Below are 6025 nucleotides of genomic sequence, written 5' to 3' on the forward strand. Positions count from 1 at the left end.
ACTGGTCAGCAGCTCTGTCAGTACTTCATACAGGGTGCTCCTTCTAAGCTGCTGGTAGCACTCCCATGCTTTGTCCTGATGCAGTTGGACACTGATATTGATGCAGAAAGAAAGAAGTGCTCAAGCTGGCACACAGTCTCTCTGGATTTTGGATCCCCCACAGAGCAGCTGCCCAGGAAATTTCCTTGCCTGGGGCACAGAAAAGCCCTGGCCCACAGCACCATGAGGAAGCACAGACTGGAGGGGAAGCAGAGACTCTGGATGGCATGTGAGCTGATACATCTCCATGCAGACCTAATCCTGTATTCCACACCTTTCCAGGGTTAAGTTCTGAGCTACCTCAGAGGCCTCCTCCAGCCCACACAGCTCAGCCGTAGTTCCTTTGAGCCAGAATAATGCAGCGATAGTACAGTTCCTAATTAAACACCCACTTAGGAAGATAGAGCTATGCCATGGATTACATTTCCAATGGCCTACATACTCCCATGTGATCGGCATGCAGAGCTGTCAGAAGGCTGTAACTCTGTGTGGCATTTCTAATCGCACAAAGATTTCTTCAAAGCTACCAGAGCTTGACTGCTGATGCTCTTGCCTTGAGGGAGAGTTGTAAGCTCATTTGCAGGGGAGAAAGACAGACAGACAGACAGAAAGGAAGAGGACAATTGGCTTAAAGTTGATTTTTAATGAGGCAGGATTTCTCTAGTCTGTACTTTGATACGCAACTTTGCTCCTGACCAGGATCCACTTCAAACGACAGAGGCGACATTTCTCTGGCGCTAATCTAATTCTTCATCATAATTGCATTTGGCAGAGCTGGGTCTGAACAGTGCCGCCCCGTGGCATCATTCAGAGGGATAAACAGGGATTCTGGGCTTCTGGCTTCCACACATCTGCTTCCATCCCTATGCTCTGCTCTACATGGAGGTTTGACCAGGCAAAATGGGATAATCACAGCTCTGTCTGGGATAGCCTGGACAGACAGGCTGGCCAACATTGCAGCATCTTATGAGTGATTTCAAATGTTTCTGCAATTTTCCCACATGCACGGCTGCAATGGTTTCATGCACAGTGTCTGTGTGCACATGTGGTGCTTTATGAGCTGATCCAAAATGCAGCACAGGCTCTCAGCCCTGTGAAATGTGTCCAGTGTTTTGACCATGTTAAGCTCTTTGGACACGTGCTACATGGAACATCCTGCACAGGGATAACAACACCCTGTGCTGTGCTGTCACAGGATCTCACAGTTCCAATGCCTCTAACAGAGACTTACAAATCCCTTAGCAAACTTTTATTGTCAAACCACACAATCCCTGCATTATCTCAGCCTTGTCATTGTTGGATAATGTACCATTTTAGTTTTTCCACCTGTAATATATTGACATGAATATTCTCCCTGTAAATTTTACTTTAGCTGCTCTTCCTTCTTTAATAACTCTCCCACGCTACTGGCTTTATTTCCTCCTGCTAATATTTCAGTCTTGTTTCCAGTTCTGATCTTCTCTTTCTCCTTCTGATACCACTTTATTTATGTGATCTCAGATTACTGATACCTGCACAAGGCACTGCTCAAACCCTGAGAGACACCCAGGGTGAAAAGAGCCCTCTATCCCAGAGTGACTGAACCAGGAGAACAGAGCTCATGATAGAGACACAGAAAGCCAACAGAGGAGTTTTATGAACTTACACTGTTTAAAGTAGCTCACCACAAAATAAATATCTATTTCTCTGCAGATTTAGCTGTGGAAGCAGAGGATCTCCTTGGAGACAGACAAATCAATGCCTGCTCCAGAGCTGGCGCTCTGGAAAAATGACAGAAGCAACTCAGTCGAAGAAATAGAAGCTCCAGTAATGGAAATAACTCACCACAAAGGAGATTAGTGAATATAATCCTAAAATATATCTAATCTGGCCTATTTCCAGGAGCTGTGTAGACAACAAACCAGGGATTGAGAACAAGGTCAGTGTACTGAATGAGAACATGTTTGTTTTTTGGCTAGAAAAGTTTACAGAAGCAGCTCAGCAACACAAATACAACACTCATCTTGTGGATGTGAAATAACATTTCATTTAGAGTTTCTTGAAGTTCTTAGCTTCTTTCTCATTAAAGGTGCTTAATATGATTCGAGCACTGTAATGAACTTCACTTCCAGCAATAAGTATTTATATCTTCTAGAAGTAAGATTTATAATTAATAACATTCCTATAAAATGGAAAGAATCAACACTGAATTCCAGATAATCAATATGCCAAAGGGAGACTGAAACCTCTGCTCTGTATGGTAACATTGACGGTTCCAGCTGTGGCAGGCATCAGCCTAAAAGGAAGTCCCCCATGGCTCTGGGAATCCAAATCAATTCAGGAGTCAGGATAGAGGAAAAAGAAAACCATCAATATTCAAACGTCCCTTCCAGTCAATGGTATAGGAAGGGTATGAACACAAGGAGGGGAATGCTTCCAAGAGGGAAAATTAATGAGAACAGGGTAATGCAAAGAAAATAAAAATAGAGAAACAGGACAAGGCTGGGGGCAGATAGAAGCCCTTTTTCAGAGGTATAAAATAATTTTGGCAAGTAGAATGCATGCTGAAAGGCACAGTGCTCTTTTGGAGATAGCAACTGTTGCATATATTTCTAGAAAAATATGAACTATTAATCCTTAGACCCTGCATTTAAGAACTGAGCAGCTGCACACACTTTGGAAATGCAGTCTGAATTATATCTCACAGCCAATTAAATATGTGGCAAAAAAGAGCTGTGTTTTAAAATGTGTTTGTTTATGTTACAAAAATACTATGTCCAGTTGTTTTCAATGAAAATGTGGCATTGGAAGGGATCTCCCAGGACAGTGGTGGAGTTACCATTTCTTGAAGTGCTCAAGAAACAACAGAATGTTGTTTCATCAGCCCAGCACAAAACAGAGGTATCCAGCATTGCCCAGGTTATGGATTTACTGCCTGTGAGAAGATCAAACTTGCAGTGAATCCACAGCAGTTTGTGACTCTGGGATGTCCTGATCCCTGTGCCTTCTCCAGGTTTTGTTCCAACCTGTGCTCTGGCTCACTGCAAATACACCAGGCCATGCTTGAGACTTTTTGGCTCTTACTGGTTGCTTTTCTTCTTCCCTGTTTTTTCCTTTCTCCCCTGCTAATCCAGTCACCTCCCCTGAAGTGGCCGAGGCTGTTATTCCTGCCAAGGGAACGAGGGCACACAAAGCCTTCTGTCCACAGAGCGCTCGCCTTGGCCCAGGCACAAATGGGAGCTTTCCTTTCCTCCTGTTCAGAAGGCACCACTAAGGAGGAGTTTGGCCATGGAAACCGGTAAGAGAAATGCACAATTTAAAGGAAAATTTACAATGTCACGTTGAGATGTTGGGAGGAAGGTGGAAGAAAGGAAGGAATGGACAGGGACAGATTTGGGGGGCTCAGAGCCCGTTAGTAGTGCAGTTTAGTGGGGCCAGGGGAGCCTCAGAGGCTGTGACCCTGCTGGAACTGCCTGACTTGAACAAGGAGGTTTTTAGCCTTGCGAGGCAGTGCTGGGTGTCTTTGGAGCCTGTCAAGGAAAGGAGAAGCCTGGAAACTCCTCTGGGACCCTCCTCACCTTCGCTCCTTCCGCAGCTCTGTCAGGCATGTTGGAAATTTGTCCTTCCCACATGGTCAGTGACGGCCCTGAGCATCTATGGGGTAAGTCTGGAACATGGGGGCAAAGAGAAGGTGTGGGCTGAACATCAGCTCTGCTCCTGCAGCTGCTCTGAGACAGTGCTCAGGGGGCATGAAACAGCCAGGAATGCAGGGGGAGTGTGTCTGCAGCCGGGGGCTCAGCCTGCACTGCTGGTTTGGGTGCTTTGGGATGGTTTTCTGCCAAAGCTGTAAGGCTTGACAGGTGTGCCAGAGAGGAAAGGAGAAATTCAGTGTGTGCAGTTCATGATTCCAACTTTCTTCTTCAGGAATGGCTCTGGATTCAGTAAGAAGGACTGACTGTTTGCTGGCTCAGTGCTATTTCCCACAGCCCACTGCTGCTTTTACATCACACACCAACACCTGGGAAGGAAAGAGGAGGAGAGAGGGTGAGGCCCTGTCTTTCTTTTCTCATTCAGTTTCTCTTTTTTAAAAGCACTTTTCAGAAAAGAGAGCCTTTTATATATATATTACTGCTACATGTCTATATGTCTCTCTCATTTTAGACAGTCTGTGCAGAAAGCTGCATAGAATAATTGAGCTTTACACCTTTCAGAATTGCTGCCACTACATTTCTTAAATTCCTCATTTTTTTTAAGAAAAAAAAAAAAAGGAAGATTTAAAAATTTAGAAATGACACCAAACATTTCCTACCTGAACCGTCGTGGTGATCAAATTGTGGAGGATTTTCCAAACCTGAGTTCTGACACAAACACCCACTAGGGTTTTTTGTACATCCCCGTGTTCCTTTCTAGAGCTGTCCTGTGCAGGGAGAATTCTCACTAAGTGTGGGGTTAATTGGGCTGTATGTAAGCAAACAGGCAGGGGTGAGGTGGCTCCTGAGGTTTGCAAAGGAATAAAGTAGCACAGAACTCCCAGCTCTGATTTCCTCGGCAGACAAGAAGCAGACAGGAGGAACGAGCTGCTGCCTCTGGGACCCATTTACCTGTGGTACCAGCCTTAAAACAATTCCAAACCTCTGAGCTGTGCTTCTCCTCGGCCCCCGGGAAGGGTTGGAGTGAAAAGCAGAGGCACCAGCTCAGTTCCCTTTCGGCCACTGAGGGGAGCTGCTCATTGGCAAATTCGGTTGTGTGATCCAGGGCTTTCAACCCCCAGAACTGCTCGAGCTCTTTGTGTTACAACCACTGTGTGCTGCACCAATCCTGATTTCAACTTTGCTTTTGTCCTCCAGGGTGAATAACTGCATTGGATTTTCTAACTACAAATTCTTTCTACTGTTCTTAGCCTATTCTTTGTTGTATTGCTTGTATATTGCTGCAACAGTCTTCAAGTATTTCATTAAGTATTGGACAGTAAGTCATGAAATCCGGTTACTTTTCCATCTCCTGTCAGTCTCGTGGGCTTTAGTGACTCGTGGTGCTTTGTTGCTCTCAGGCAGTGGAGGGGCTGCATTTTCCTGGGAGGTGTTTCCTGGGCCCTTTGGGAGTCCACCGCCTGTTAGATATCCAAAATGAACAGAGCAAGAAGACAGTAGCCTTCAGGAATTTTAGACTGTAGATGATTTTCTGGCAGAGGAGTTCTATTCCTTCCGTTTCCTTGTGTTTGCCTGAGTGTCCCTTGGAAAGTTTGGCATTGATGTGTAAGATCCTGGCAATGATTTGTACATATTTACTGAATAGAAAAAAATGGGTCAAAACCCCTTGTTCATTTTCTAACCCCCACAGGCCTCCTTTCTCAATTTAAAAACAGTGACCCAAAGGAGGCCTTTATGCAGTTCCCAGGGGCTGTCCCGGAGCGCGCAGTGCGGGCAGGGCCGGGCAGGGCCGGGGCTGGGCCGGGGCAGGGCCGGGGCTGGGCCGGGGCAGGGCCGGGGCAGGGCCGGGGCTGGGCCGGGGCAGGGCCGGGGCAGGGCCGGGGCTGGGCCGGGGCAGGGCCGGGGCAGGGCCGGGGCAGGGCCGGGCAGTGCGGGCAGGGCCGGGGCAGAGCCGGGCAGGGCCGGGGCAGGGCCGGGGCAGGGCCGGGCAGGGCCGGGGCAGAGCCGGGCAGGGCCGGGGCAGTGCGGGCAGGGCCGGGCAGGGCCGGGGCTGGGCCGGGCAGGGTCGGGCAGGGCCGGGGCAGGGCCGGGGCAGGGTCGGGCAGGGCCGGGGCAGAGCCGGGCAGGGCCGGGGCAGGGCCGGGGCAGAGCCGGGCAGTGCGGGCAGGGCCGGGCAGGGCCGGGGCTGGGCCGGGCAGGGCCGGGCAGTGCGGGCAGTGCGGGCAGGGCCGGGGCAGTCCGTGCCCGCCCGGCGCGGTCCCGCCCCCGCGCTGCGCTCCCGCCGCGGGCCTGAGCGGCGGCGGCGGCCGCCAATGGAGCGCGGGCGGCGGGCGCGCTTCCCCCGCCCCGGCGGCGCG

At 49.4% G+C, this 6025-nt stretch overlaps 1 long non-coding RNA gene across 2 annotated transcripts; it reads left to right on the forward strand.

Annotated features, from left to right (window-relative positions):
- The first annotated feature begins 3243 nt into the window (after nt 1–3243).
- Nucleotides 3244–5355, forward strand: LOC110467904 (uncharacterized). Of its 2 annotated transcripts, none has more exons than XR_004148300.2 (3): nt 3244–3316; nt 3943–4062; nt 4866–5355. It is a non-coding gene; the product is annotated as an uncharacterized LOC110467904 (long non-coding RNA). The 2 variants fall into 2 exon arrangements; XR_002464939.3 differs by lacking the exon at nt 3244–3316 and adding an exon at nt 3352–3679 and having other exon boundaries at nt 4866–5020.
- Nucleotides 5356–6025: the final 670 nt, after the last annotated feature.

The sequence above is a fragment of the Lonchura striata genome, chromosome 14 (assembly GCF_046129695.1).
Source record: "Lonchura striata isolate bLonStr1 chromosome 14, bLonStr1.mat, whole genome shotgun sequence".
Taxonomy (NCBI): Eukaryota; Metazoa; Chordata; class Aves; order Passeriformes; family Estrildidae; genus Lonchura; species Lonchura striata.